General features: G+C 39.1%; 1 long non-coding RNA gene across 1 annotated transcript in view; it reads right to left on the bottom strand.

The window, feature by feature from the left end:
* Nucleotides 1–3,905: 3,905 nt before the first annotated feature.
* LOC117796653 overlaps nt 3,906–14,684 on the bottom strand; it is a 48,108-nt gene continuing 37,329 nt past the window's right edge. Inside the window, exons 3-4 of the long non-coding RNA XR_004621218.1 lie at nt 11,359–11,530; nt 3,906–4,109 (exon numbers count right to left, since the gene is read on the bottom strand). This is a non-coding gene — a long non-coding RNA (uncharacterized LOC117796653). The remainder of the gene's footprint in view (nt 4,110–11,358; nt 11,531–14,684) is intronic.

Below are 14,684 nucleotides of genomic sequence, written 5' to 3'. Positions count from 1 at the left end.
ATAAATTGTAAATATTCTAAATGTCAATGAACACAATGCAGCCATTACAAAATTGGGAAGCTCTCTGACTTACTCTTTAATACTGTCTTGTAAGATTATTCATTAAATGAAAAAAACACTGGAAGAGCCACACAGAGGCTATCATCCCACGTGAAGAAAACACTATCTGTGCAGGTATGCATAAAATTTGAAATCTGAGGGGCGCCTGGGTAGCGCAGTCCTTAAGCGTCTGCCTTCAGCTCAGGGCGTGATCCCGGTGTTCCGGGATCAAGTCCCACATTGGGCTCCTCCGCTGGGAGCCTGCTTCTTCCTCTCCCAGTCCCCTGCTGTGTTCCCTCTCTCGCTGGCTGTCTCTCTGTCACATAAATAAATAAAATTTTTTTAAAAAAAAATTTGAAATCTGAGCCACAGCCAAATTTTAATAGTAGCTACTTCTTCTGGATTTGGAATTGTACAGGAAGTATTTGATAGCTTTTTATTTTTTTTTTAAGTTTTAACAAATTTTTCCTTTTTTCTTAACCTAGCTTGAGTTGATTTTTCTAACTAGTAACCAAAAGAGTCTTCACACAACAATTGAAGCCATGGAAATACAAAACCTCAAGAAGCTTAATATTCGTCAAGTTTATAGTGAGATTTGGAGAGGAGCAGGACATTAAGTTGGGAGGACATTGGTAATTAGAAAGGATATTAATTAGGAAGGGTAGTCAGGATCCAGATCATGGCAGGTCTGATATATATATATATATTCAGGCTCACTACCTTATAAATAACAACCCCAAGTTCTAGGAATAATTGAGTGTGAACCATCCTTCTTGCTGTACGAGAATCTGAAGATAAAGCCTCTGAACTCTTCCAAATTATAGTAGCTCAAGAAGTTGCTTTGAATATTTGAAGCATTTTCAACTGTAATTTTTGAACTGATTTCAGGATTTAGTGGTAGTAGGAAAATGTTTGTGCTAACTTGTCCTTAATAAATACTTCAGGATCAGTATCAACTTCTAAATCTACAAACACCTCCATTAATCTTTTATTTGACATGACATCTAGAAGAAAATGATAGCAAACGCAGCAAAGATATTTAAAATATCTGGCCACTTAATAAAAATATGCCATCTGGTTTATGCACACCCTCAGGGAATAAAAAAAGTGATGTTATTTTTGTTTAAGTATGTTTGCCATAATCTACTGCCAACATTTTTCAATTAATAATTTCCCCTTGTCACTAAAAAGTAACACTCTAGCTTGTACACTAAAAAATCTGTACACTCACACCTAGATTCCATGCAGTTATGAACAGTCACTCAGTTTTATCAGTTTAAATATGATTTGATATTTTCAAAGACGTAGGCATGTTCACTGAACTGTGACAGTGATTTTTAGACTATTTTTATTGCAAAATATAACACATTGAGAAGAATTTATAGGAACATGCATATGTTACCAATGCACAGGTTAGGAAATAGAACACTGATGGCAACCTAGAAGCCTGCCCATGTTGCCCATGTGTGCCTTTAAGAGCATATCCTCCTCCCTTTCCCTTAGACATAACCATTATTATGATTTTATAATAACTTCCTTTTATTTTTGTTATAGGTTTTGTATTACCAACTGTGTATGCATCCTTTTTTCTGAACTTTATATAAATGGATGTATACTAATAGTTTTCTTCTGTATCTCATTATGATTATAAGGTTTATCCAAGTTTGTAAAAATCTGTAATTTGTTCATTTTAATTACTAATATTCCAGTATAAGAACCTACCACTTTTTTGTTATTGTTATTCTATTTTTGATAGACAAAAAAGTATAAAGCCTCTATAAGACCTAAGGCAAATATATTTTGATGTGAACCTAATAATTGTATCCAACGTTTTATTTGAAACTATATTTTTATAAAATAGGGATCTCTAGAGCGACATTGCTCAATAGAGCTTTCTGGATAATGGAAATGTCTCAAAAATGACTATCTTTTTCTCTTAGTTTTCCCTTTTAAAACTTTTCATTCTATGAGATCTTTTATAAAGTTTTGCTGCCTTTGGAAATATGCTCCTTTTTATCACTTTCCACAAATTAAAATGAAAGTTAGGAAGAATCTCTTATAAAACAAATCATTGAAGATACTGTTAGGCCTGATGCTTTTCATAGGAATTCCTGAAACAGCAAAGCATTTACACCTCATGTGAGAGAAATAACTGCTGAGCACACTCCCTGCATGCTTTGTCCCTGTTTGGCTGTCATTACAGCTGTGCAACAGGTGCACAGACTTTCTTCCTTTTTTAAAAATTGCAAATAGCCTTCGCACTCCCATCCACTCAGTAGGTGGTCCTGAGCCTTAAACCAAACAAAGCAGCAAGGAAATGATCTCCTTGTTATTGAATTCTGCCCATTAGGAACGGTCACTTTGCAGAATTAATTCAGCAAAAACAATTGCCATTTTCTATCATTGCAGAGTTGAAGCGCATGATCTGCTACTTGGCAAAAGTACGTGAACAAATGCTCAAAACTTGGAAAGTAATTGTGTGATGTACTATCAAGAGCGTTAATCAAACACTTGAGCAAACTTAGCAGCAATAGCTTAGCAACATATTTATGGATATGTCTCCTCAGGCAAGGAAAACAAAAGCAAAAATAAACTATTGGTACTACACCAAAATAAAAAGCTTTTGCACAGCAAAGGAAAAACTATCCACAAAACAAAAAGGCGACCAACCAAATAGGAGAAGATATTTGCAAGTGATATATCTCATAGAGGTTAAATCTAAATTATATAAAGAACTTTTACAACTCAACACCAAAAAACCAAACAATCTGATTTAAAAATGGGCAGAGGATCTGGGTAGACATTTTTTTTCTGAAGAAGACATACAGATAGGTAACAAACATATGAAAAGATGCTTAGCGTCACTAATCATCATGGAAATGCAAATCAAAACCACAACCAGATATCACCTTACACAGTCAGAATGGCTATTATCAAAAAGATAAGAAATAACCAATACTGGCAAAAATGTGGAGAAAAAGGAACCTGGTGCACTGTTGGCAGGAATGTAAATTGGTGCAATCACTGTGGAAAACAGTATGATTCCTCAAAAAGTTAAAAACAGAAATGCCATATGATCCAGTAATTCCACTGCTGGGAATTTACCCAAAGAAAATGAAAATACCAATTTAAAAAGATACCCAACCCAAGAGAGCCAACCCAAGTGTTCATTGATAAATGAATGCATAAAAAAGATGTGTATATATACACACATATTCCACATATATAATGGAATATTACTAAAAAAAATGAAATCTTGCCATTTGCAACAACATGGGTAGACCTAGAGTGTATTATGCTAAGTAAAATAAACCAGACAGAGAAAGACAAATGCCACATGATTTCACTTTTATGTGAAATCTGAAGAACAAAACAAATGAAAAACAGACTCTTAAATGCAGAGAACAAACTAATGACTGACAGAGTCAGGTGGGGGGATGGGAAGAATAGGTAAAGGGATTAGGCGGTATGGGCTTTTAGTTATAAAATAAATAGGTCATGAAAATGAAAAGTACGGCAGGAAATATAGTCAATAATACTATAATATTAGGCAGTATGTCCAAGGTCCCGTGGATCTGTCTCTTGCTTTAACAGTGTTAGGACAAAACAGACCCAGAGACGCCCCTTCTACCTGCCTTCAACCACCCTTCAACATTTTTCCAACCTTTTTTTTTTCCAGTTGCAACGTTCAGAGTCATGTTCTCGGCCACTCCACCTCTGGGACCAGCCAACACTATTTTAAGGGTAGCTCCTTATTAGTGATCCTCCATGAGCTCCCGGATTCGTCAGAATTATTCCACTGAGGTGGGGACGGCATTGAACGCCTGGTCAACGTGCATCTGCTGACCTGCTACACTTACCTTTCTTTGGGCTTCTATTTCCACTGGACCATGTGGCTCTGGGGGGAGGGGGCCACTTTTTCCAGGAGTTGGCTGAGGAGAGGGGCAAGGGAGCTGAATGTCCCTTAAAGCTGTAAAGCCAGCGCTGCAGCTGCGCCCTCTTCCAGTATGTGCAGAAGCTCCCAAGATGAGTGAAGTAAAACCGTGAACACCATGGAAACCACCATGCTCCTGGAGAAGAATGGGAATCATGCCCTTTTGAATATGCATGGCCTGGGTTCTGCCCCACCAACCTTCAGCTCTGTGACTTCCTGGAAAACCACTTCCCAGATGAGGAGGTGAAACTCATCAAGAAAATGGGCTACTACCTAACTTCCGCAGGCTGGCTGGCCGCCAGGCTGGGCTGGGTGAGCATCTCTTCCTAAAGCTAACCCTTGAGCACTACTAGGAGACTGAAGCCCAGCAGCCTTTGAAGGAGCCCTCTGGCATCCTCCTGGTGCCAGGGCTTGTGCCTAAGCCTCTCTCTGCAGTCACTAGGCAGCTTTTTAACCACTCTGGAGCCCTCTCCCAAGCCATGGAACAAATGGAAACAATAAAGCTTTTTGCAGCAAAAAAATACTGTAACATTATAATAACATTGTATGGTTAACTACACTTATGGTGAGCATTAAGTTATATATAGAACTGTTATATTGTTATATATTGTTATATACCTGAAACTAATATGACATTGTATGTCAACTATATTTCAATAATTTTTAAAAAGCAGCCATAGAATAAAACATGTTTGGCTACCTGAAAATGTTAAATTCCATGTTAATATAAGATGCAAATATAACAATAGGTTACTCTATTTTTGTTATGTAAGGAGGAATTTTTAAATCAATTTATAAAAACACTAAAAAACAAATGATTGCAAACAAATGCAAATTAGTTAATATATCTAGTAAAAAATATCTTCTTTTATATGGTCCCTTCTCTACTTAAGAAAAATCTTGAGGAATGACTGCTAGTAGCCTGGCTTGGTCCAATCTCTGGAACTGGAGGTGATTGGGTAGTAGCTTTGCAAGCTCCTACTTGAAACAGGTGGCCAGGACAAAAGTTGTACCCAAAAAAAAAAAAAAAAAAAAAAAAAAAGGAGAGAGTATGGTATTCGTACCAAAGGAAAGGAGTTTAGAGTGTTGGGTGTACAAAACAATTAATACAGTAAAATTTAGATCAATTACTTTACTTATCAGTAGCAGGTCATATAGAAAATGTGACTGAGAAAAATGGAGTTACTGGCTAATATGTGATTGCCAAAACTTTGTGCCTCTACTAATGTCAGTAGCTAAAATATTTCCTGTAACTATTAAATTATGTCTCATCTTACCAGAAGGAATTTCATAAGATTGATAGCATAAATGGAAATTTAAATTCAAACTCCAAGTTCTTCTGGCATGAAGATACAAAGTATGAAACAAGTAAGAAATCACAGCATATAAAAATAAGCATTTTTAATTTGTAGGAAAAAAATGTTTCATATTTAGGTATCTAGTGAGTCTTAAAACCTGAGCTTCAATTCTACTGAAATATTTGGAAGTCATTCTCACTTAGCTGGCCAATTCCCCTTGTAGAGGATGAATAGAACCATCTCAGCTCTGATTAACTGAGCACAGTGATTTCCAAAACAGGAAACAATCTGCCTGGGACATATCAACAAAGCAATTTCCTTTTCTGAGTGCTTGTAGTTGTATTGAATTGGGAAACAGTTCCGAACATGGTTTACCAGCTAGAAAACCATGCTCTTGGGTAATGTTTTCATAGTTTGCCAGCATAGATGAGAACAAACATGATCTGTAAAGAACTCTATTTAAACTTAATGTTTTTTCTCACCCTCAATATTTATGAATAATCAAGAAAACTGTTTATGGTACAATCTCTCTTGAATTTCATCACAAAAAATTAACAACCACAGGAATTCTGCAGGTTATTAAAAATGAACTAATATTATGAACTGAAATTGATATATCAGAATGGGTAATTCAAAACCTTCAAATTGCTAAGCATAAATTCTGTAATTTTTCAGTTACATTCCTCTTTTTATTCCAAAATTGAAGATACACACATTAGAGTGTTTGAAAGATTTTTGTAAAGCAAAGGTGCTCATCAAGCTGAAGATCTGAGGTAGTAAATAATGATGGTTCAGCAGTACAACCTGTGGTCTATTTTTCTAATCATGTCTTCCATTTTTAAAATAACGTACTTAATAACTGAGCTCATACAGAGAGGGAACATATTTTTAATTATTGAAGAGCCCAAATTCTAAATGCCATAAAAATGGTAGCATAAACCCTCTTTATAAGCAATCTATCTATTAGGATTAAATTTTGCTATAATTCAGAATTAACCTCAGGAGTGTCTTTTATACACACACACCTCCCACACACACACATTCCAGGTAATAGTTATATATATGTTATATGTTATATATATTACACTTGATAATTTTGAGAAATTTTTCCTTGTTCAAATCTCTATCAGGGTGCCTGGGTGGCACAGCGGTTAAGCATCTGCCTGCCTTAGGCTCAGGGCATGATCCCAGCGTTATGGGATCGAGCCCCACATCAGGCTCTTCTGCTATGAGCCTGCTTCTTCCTCTCCCACTCCCCTTGCTTGTGTTCCCTCTCTTGCGGGCTGCCTCTATCTCTGTCAAATAAATAAATAAAATCTTAAAAAAAAATCTCTATCACTCTGATTAATAACATTCAACTTTTAAAACATTAAATTCATAATTTCAGAGACTGGCTTATAAGGTAAATTCATTTTGGGTTTTGGCACAATTCAGAGACTGATTTATAAGGTAAATTCATTTTGGGTTTTGGCACAAAACCGATTATTAAAGCAAAGCACAAAAGCATTTTTTAATAAAAGGGTATATTTTCTCTTGCTTTCAGCCCCCATGAGGAAACAAAAAAATAAAACACTGTGTACTGAAGAATATGGGAGTATTTTCATTTATGTGCCAAGGAGCTATATATTGACATTTGAGCCAGATTACTTAATTACACTAATGATCTGGAAAAAATAGACAAAATTAAATTATCTAATAAAGCTAAATTAGATAAATATTGGCTAGTTATTTGTTTTGTTTTAAAGATTTTATTTATTTATTAGAGACAGAGAGAGCACAAGCAGGGGGAGTGGCAGAGGGAGAGGGAGAAGCGGACTCTCCACTGAGCAGGGAGCCCAATGTGGGGCTCGATCCTGGGACCCTGGGATCATGACCTGAGCTGAAGCAGTCGCTTAACTGACTGAGCCACCCAGACGCCCCAAGTTATTTGTAAGCAAGAAATCCACACCATAAATATTAAATGGTTAAGCAAGATAGACAAAGCACTATTGCTGTAAAAAACCTGGGAGCAAGTGAATGAGGTTGACTTGCCCTTCTTAAGTAGTGTGCCAGGCTTCCCCTTCCTACAGTGAAGATCAATGGGGAATTGTCTGTGAGTGTGCGGATGCATCATATCACTGTACAGGAAGGTGCTCTTGTCTCTAGGCAGATTCTCACCAAGGTATTGTTGAAACCCCACAGCAGAGAAAATCAGTCAATGGAAGTATTCTTTCAGTGTCACAAAGAGCTGGTAATCTAGCCTGTTGGCTTCCACATCCAGATTTGCCATTGATTTGCTCTGTGATAACACACTTAACCCTCAGTTCAGCAGTCTAAAATAAAGGAAGCTTTGCTGAGGGAATGGCAGCAGATTTAATTAATCTTCTTAAGGAACTCTAAATCCCTAGCTATGTGGCTAGGGGAAAAGTACCTAATTAAAGGTTCTGGTCTTTTAGAGAGGGAAAGCACTAAGCTGGAAAGTCTTACCATAATGAGCATATGCCAGAAATGTGATAACTAAGGGTTACACACAAAAATTGAAAGGAAGATAAATTAGTCTAGGAAGTTATACTGAGCAAATGTGACCACCTAGTGATCGCCATTAGTTTTGGTCATTTGAAATATGAGAATCTGGAAGTATCTGAAGAAACAGAAGGCAGGAGGGACTTGTTGTTTGAAGGGTAATAATGTAAGTAGTACCATTTATTCAGATCCTACTATGTGTGAGGCATTCTCTGACGGCAGTTTATATATATTACTTTATCCAATCATCACAACACCAATGAAAGGTAGGAATTACTGTCTTAACACATAAGCAAACAGTGTCACTGCAAGATTCCTTGATTTGCCCAAGGTGATAGAGCTGTTTAGTGGCAGAGTCAGGTTTTAAACAGGTTTAAAAACCCTATACTTGTCACTCTAGGTTATAGGGGTCTCAGCTAGTCTGGGTCTTGATATAATTCTAAGAGAAGAACTTGTTTGATGATGGCTATGCCCAAAGAAGACAATTAATTCCGTGGAAGTTTTATTCAGTGAGACGTAGCAGATTTTGTTCCCAAGTGAAGAGTCCTAGAGAATTTCAAAAGAAAGAGTAACTTCAGGGTCCAGCTTCCCCAAAACAGAGAAAGACATGTGACCCTCACAAATTCCATGTCATGACAGTCACATGAAAAATACTGGACTCTGTGTGAACAATATTAAGAAATAACATAGTAACTCATTTAATAGCTAATGCTGCACAAACTGCTTAAGAGGAATGAAATTATATTTGCACTGGAAAAGGATGAGGTTGTTAGTTTATTGCACAGTGAAACACTTGTGATGTTTTAAAACTGTGTAGGTATTTGTTAGTGTCCATATGTTTTATGTTTAACTTTTACTTTAAAATATGGGTCTTGGGGAGGGGTGCCTGGGTGGCTCAGCTGGTTAAGTATCTGCCTTCGGCTCAGGTCATGATCCCGGAGTCCCAGGATAGAGTTCCAGGATGGAGCCTGAATCAGGCTCCTTGCTCTGCAGGGAGTCTCCTTCTCCCTCTCCCCTTGCCCCTCTCCCTGCCCATTCTCTCTCTCTCTCTCTCAAATAAATAATTAAAATCTTTTAAAAAAATAAAATATGGGTCTTGGGGAGCCTGACTGACTCAGTCAGTAGAGCATTTCACTGTGTGGCACTAACTTCACTTAGTTTTATTATTTTGGAAAACTTAAATGTAATAGAATTTTACCAAGTGACAATTTCTCTGAACGAGAGAAATTTTAAATATTTTATTTACATATTTTACTAAACTAAGTAGATACTATAACATCAAGAACATAAATATGAAATTGAAGGGGCACCTGGGTGGCACAGTGGTTAGGTGTCTGCCTTCGGCTCAGGGCGTGATCCCGGCATTATGGGATTGAGACCCACATCAGGCTCTTCCGCTATGAGCCTGCTTCTTCCTCTCTGACTCCCCTGCTTGTGTTCCCTCTCTCTCTGGCTGTCTCTATCTCTGTCGAATAAATAAATAAAATCTTTAAAAAAAATATGAAATTGAAGAACTTTCTGGCATGATGAGAACAATTGCTTGGAAAATACATCTTTAATTATACTACAGAAGGAAGAGAAGAGTGCTCATAAAATAAAATTACCTACTTTTACATTAAATAATTAGGAGTCAGGGGCACCTGGGTGGCTCAGTTGGTTAAGCGTCTGACTTTTGATTTTGGCTCAGGGCATGCATTATCTCAGGGTATTGAGATCAAGTCCCACGTCAGGCTCCACGTTCAGTGGGAAGTGTGCTTGAGATTCTCCCTCTCCCTCTGCCCTGCCCCCCCCAAGCACACACACTGTCTTTCAAATAAATACATCTTTAAACAATAATAATAATTACTAGGAATCAGTGTGAGCTAGAAAAAAGGAGACCTGGGTTTTAGTTCTAGTTCTTCCACCAACTACATCTTGGGTAAGTTTCGAAAACAAGGGGGTTGGATTTGGTGATCTCAAGTGTTTTATGCAGCTTGCTGCATATGTCTAAATTTCCTAAGAGCTGGATGAGTAACTTACAAAATATTTTCTCAAGCAAGGATAGAATCATCACCACTTGAGTCACTGAAATGTTCACTGGACAAACTCCTCATGGAGATGCCATATGAGAAGATCCTTCCTTGGCTGGGTATATACAGAATGATGTAATGTTTTAATAGGCCTCACCTTGTCTGGTGGAATCACTTTATCAGTTGATTTCTGGTCTGGCAGCACTGAGAGAAGTACTCAAAGTGGCCTGCACATGAGATTTTAAATCCTTTTATTGTGTTGCATGAGGAATTTAGAAAAACCAACATTCCAGTGTATTCCAAATGAAAAATATCACTATCTATCCCCCACCTCTGGTGCTTACTATGGCAAGGTGTGTTCGGTGTAAAACCTGCAGTCACACAGATAAAGGTTTACTTAGCAAGAAATTCTCAATCAGTGAGGAGGAAGCCCTAATGATCTCACAATTCTTATTATCATCATGCATTTACATGGTGAGTCCCTTTAAGGAAGGCTTCTTGAAACTTCTTCCAAGTAATATGGAAAGGTTGGCATTCAGCCATGGCTGAAGAATCACCAGAGTTTTCTATGTGGGTGGGGGAAATCGCTTTGCTAAACAGACAACTGGAATATTCCCTTATTGTAGTAATACGGTGAAATAAAGTAAATGAACTTCATGTTTCCCTGGCACTTTCTCCTCTCTTTTTGGTCATCTCTTTCTTTACCCGTGTTGCTTTTTATTTTTTATTTTTTAATTTTTTTAAGTAAGCTTTACGCCCAATGTGGGGCTTGAACTCATGGCCCCAGATCAAGAGTTGGATGCTCTACCAACTGAGCCAGCCAGGGGCCCCGCCCATGTTGTTTTTAAAACCAAGAAGTGTATGCAAGGAAAATCAGATGACAAATGTTAAATTATCCCTATTAGCTTTTACTCAAATTCCACTTTTCTCACTTTAAAGTTATAGGCCAACCCTCCTCCTTTAAAATTTGAGCATTTGATTTTTAGTTGCGAACTACAGATAAAGCTGGGACACCTGGGTGGCTCAGTCAGTTAAGTGTCAGACTCTTGGTTTCAGCTTGGGGCATGATCTCAGGGTCATGAGATGGAGCCCCAAGTGGGGCTCTGTGCTCAGCAGGGAGTCTGCCTGAGATTCTCTCTTTCCCTCTCCCTCTGCCCCTCCCCACCCTGCTCTCTCTCTCTCTCTTTCTCTCTCTCAAATAAATAAATAAATCTTAAAAAAAAAAAAAGAAATACAGATCAGGCAACCACTGTTTATGATTCATAGGCTAAGAGTATTGTATATTACTTCTTAGCTACACCACCCCCAATCAGGAAAAATGAAGAGTTTTTGTTTTTTACATTTCTCTCTGTAGATCATAAATATGGTTCAGTTCAACATACATGTATCAAATACTATACTAGGTACTGGGAGCACAAAGCTTAAAAAAGAATGATTAGTGCTTTCCTGGAGCTTATAGCTAAATAGAAATATAATTATAGTAGTAATAATAATGATAATGCCTAACATTTATTGAATGAATCCTATGGTGCCAAGCAGCACTAAATGTTTTAGATAAATTTTCTCATTTACTCACCTCTGGAATAGGGATTATTATTTTACGGACAAGTGAATTGAACACTGAGGGAAGTTTAGTAACTTGTCCATGGTCACGCTTGCAATGAATGACAGAGCTGTGTTGAAACTGGTCTGTCGACTCTAGAACCTCATATTCTTAATCAGTACTTTAAAGTCCTCCAGGAGTACATCTAAAAAGAAAGGCAAGAGAAGTGATGATATCTCATAGAAGGACCCTGCAGTCATCTATGACTCTGGAGATGTCTTATTATGCCATAGGAGAGGCAATGCAAGTAAGATAGAGATGGTCAATGAATTCTAGGCCTTCATACAGAATCAGACCAAGCTTCGATCAAAAGATAAAATATTCTTTCCTTTCATTTCATTCTCTAATCCAGGTATTTACAGAGCACGGGTAGAATGCTAGCACAGGGAAGAACATGACTCCTGTCCCTATAGATCTTTATTCATACATAATAGCAGTTCATACATAATCCAGAAACTTCACATTTCCAGGAATTTGTAAAAGCAAAACAGAACAAAAACAAACCAACAAACCCCTGCAAATATCTGGGCAAAATTATCCAGGCATAACAGTTCTTGTTGCTATCTTTTCTTTTCTTTTTTTTTTAAGATTTTATTTATTTATTTGAAATATGGAGAGTAAGACAGAGAGCACAACGTGATGCTCAGTCCCAGGACCTCGGGATCATGACTTGAGCCAGACGTTTAACCAGCTAAGCCCCTCTTGTGCCTGTCTTGTTGTTATCTTTATATTTTTAGCTGGGGTATTTGAGCTCTTTGGAGAAAAGAATATCAAGGATAAGGTTGAAAAGCTAAATGGTGGGGTAGATTGAGGAACATCTCAATTTATCTCAACAGTTTTTATGGCATTTAAAAACAACACAAATTAAGAAAGAATCATTAGAGTTTAGCCAGTGTAAATATTTTAAAATTTTCTAGAAATTAGGGGTGCCTGGGTGGCTCAGTCAGTTGGGTGTCTGCCTTTGGCTCAGGTCATGATCTCTGGGTCCTGGGATTGAGACCCATGTTGGGCTCCCTGATCAGTGGGAGTTCTGCTTCTCCTTCTCCCTCTGCCCCTCTCCCCAGCTCGTGCGCTCTCTCTTTCTCTCAAATAAATAAATAAAATATTTGGGGCGCCTGGGTGGCACAGCGGTTAAGCGTCTGCCTTCGGCTCAGGGCGTGATCCCGGCGTTATGGGATCGAGCCCCACATCAGGCTCCTCTGCTATGAGCCTGCTTCTTCCTCTCCCACTCCCCTGCTCGTGTACCCTCTCTCGCTGGCTGTCTCTATCTCTGTCAAATAAATAAATAAAATCTTTAAAAAAAAAAAAAATAAATAAATAAATAAATAAAATATTTTAAAAATTCCTAGAGATTAAAATTTAAAAAAAATTCCTATTTGGTTCAAGATTTTCAAGGTATATCAAGACTTTACTCAGAAGAATGTACTTTATGGGAAAAGTTTAACAGTGAAAAATGATATTTTTTGAGAGGAGACATTAATAGGCTTGATAATTCATGGAAGGATATTGAGAATTAAGGACCAAATACAAAGATAGAAAAAAAGATTTGTGGGGGGAGGAGTTAAGATGGCAGAGGAGTAGGGGTCCCCTTTTTCAGCTGGTCCCCTGAGTCGAGCTGGATAGGTACCAGACCATCCTGAATGCCCATGGGATCAGCCTGAGATGCAGGAAGATACATCTGGATCTCTACAAATGAACATCTCCAGCACTGAGTATCGAGGTACAAAGCGGGGAGCCGTGAATCCGTGCACAGATATCAGAAGATAAACGGAAGGGGGAGGGAGCCGCTACGTTTGGGCACTGGGAGGCGGTAGCCGCCTGCACTGGGGAGCGGGCGGACTCGCGGACCGGCACTCGTGAGAGAGCAGACTGAGACCGTGAGTCTGGGAATGCGCGTGACCAGACCGAAAATAGGAGCTCTGGAGTGCGCGCGAACCACGCTGAAATGGAGCTCCGGAGCGCGCCAGGGCGGCTGGTGGCTGGCAGTGTTAGAAACACAAAGGACAGGGGCACCTGGGTGGCACGGTGATTAAGCATCTGCCTTCGGCTCAGGGCTTGATCGCAGGGTTATGGGATCGAGCCCCATATCAGGCTCCTCCGCTATGAGCCTGCTTCTTCCTCTCCCACTCCTTCTGCTTGTGTTCCCTCTCTCACTGGCTGTCTCTGTCTCTGTCACATAAATAAATAAAATCTTAAAAAAAAAAAGAAAAGAAAAGAAACACAAAGGACAGAGATGTGCCAGCACTGGAAGTGAGGGCTGGGACGCCGGCTGTGGGGTGCACATCCCAGGACGCTGTAGGGTTTAGCAGCACCAACAGAAACAGAGTTAAAGTGGCCAGAAGAGCTCAGTGGAGAGCGGATTGCGAACTCTCTGATCTGAGACAGAGGCTGGGATTCGGCCACTGCTGCTCTGACTCTCAGAAGAGGCACAGCAACCGCCAGGGAAAGCTGCCAGGGAACAAAAGCCTGGAAATACCGGCTCATGGTATGCCCATCCCCATCCCCCCTCTCAGGGGACAGGGAGACTCTACCCAAACAGGGTTGCCTGAGTATCAGTGTGGCAGGCTGAGAAATCAAGAAGCCCACATCCCCAAGGTCCCTATAAAACAAGTGCACACTGCCTGGGTCCTGGTCAATAATTTGGGCTCTGGGCAACCCCGCAACCTCTCATCAGAATGACGAGAAGGAGAAATCCCCCCCAGCAAAGAAAAGACAATGAGTCTGTGGCCTCTGCCACAGAGCTGATGGATATGGATATAACCAAATTATCAGAAATGGAGTTCAGAGTAACAATGGTCAAGATGATGTGTAGACTTGAAAAAATATTAACGAAAATATTAACGAGAATATAGAATCTCTAAGGGCGGAAATGAGAGGGAATCTGGCTGAAATTAAAAATGCTATGAATCAAATGCAGTCAAAACTAGATGCTCTGACGGCCAGGGTAAATGAGGCAGAACTAATCAGTGAATTGGAGGATGGGTTGGTAGAAGAGAAAGCTAAAACAAAAACTTGGCCCCAAAAAATCCAATCTCAAGAGCGTAGGTTACAAGAGATTACTGACTCAGTGAAACGTTCCAATGTCAGAATCATCGGCATCCCTGAGGGGGTGGAGGAAAACAGAGCTCTAGAAAAGATATTTGAACAAATTGTAGCTGAAAACTTCCCTAATCTAGCAAAGGAGACAAGCATTCGTGTCCAAGGGGCAGAGAGGACCCCTCCCAAGCTCAACCACGACAAACCTACGCCACGTCACGTCATAGTGCAATTCGCAAATATTAAATCCAAGGATACAGTCT

The sequence above is a fragment of the Ailuropoda melanoleuca genome, chromosome 16 (assembly GCF_002007445.2).
Source record: "Ailuropoda melanoleuca isolate Jingjing chromosome 16, ASM200744v2, whole genome shotgun sequence".
NCBI classification, from domain to species: Eukaryota; Metazoa; Chordata; class Mammalia; order Carnivora; family Ursidae; genus Ailuropoda; species Ailuropoda melanoleuca.
The sequence above is the reverse complement of the archived record's forward strand: the minus strand, read 5'-3'. Positions and strand labels throughout refer to the sequence as shown.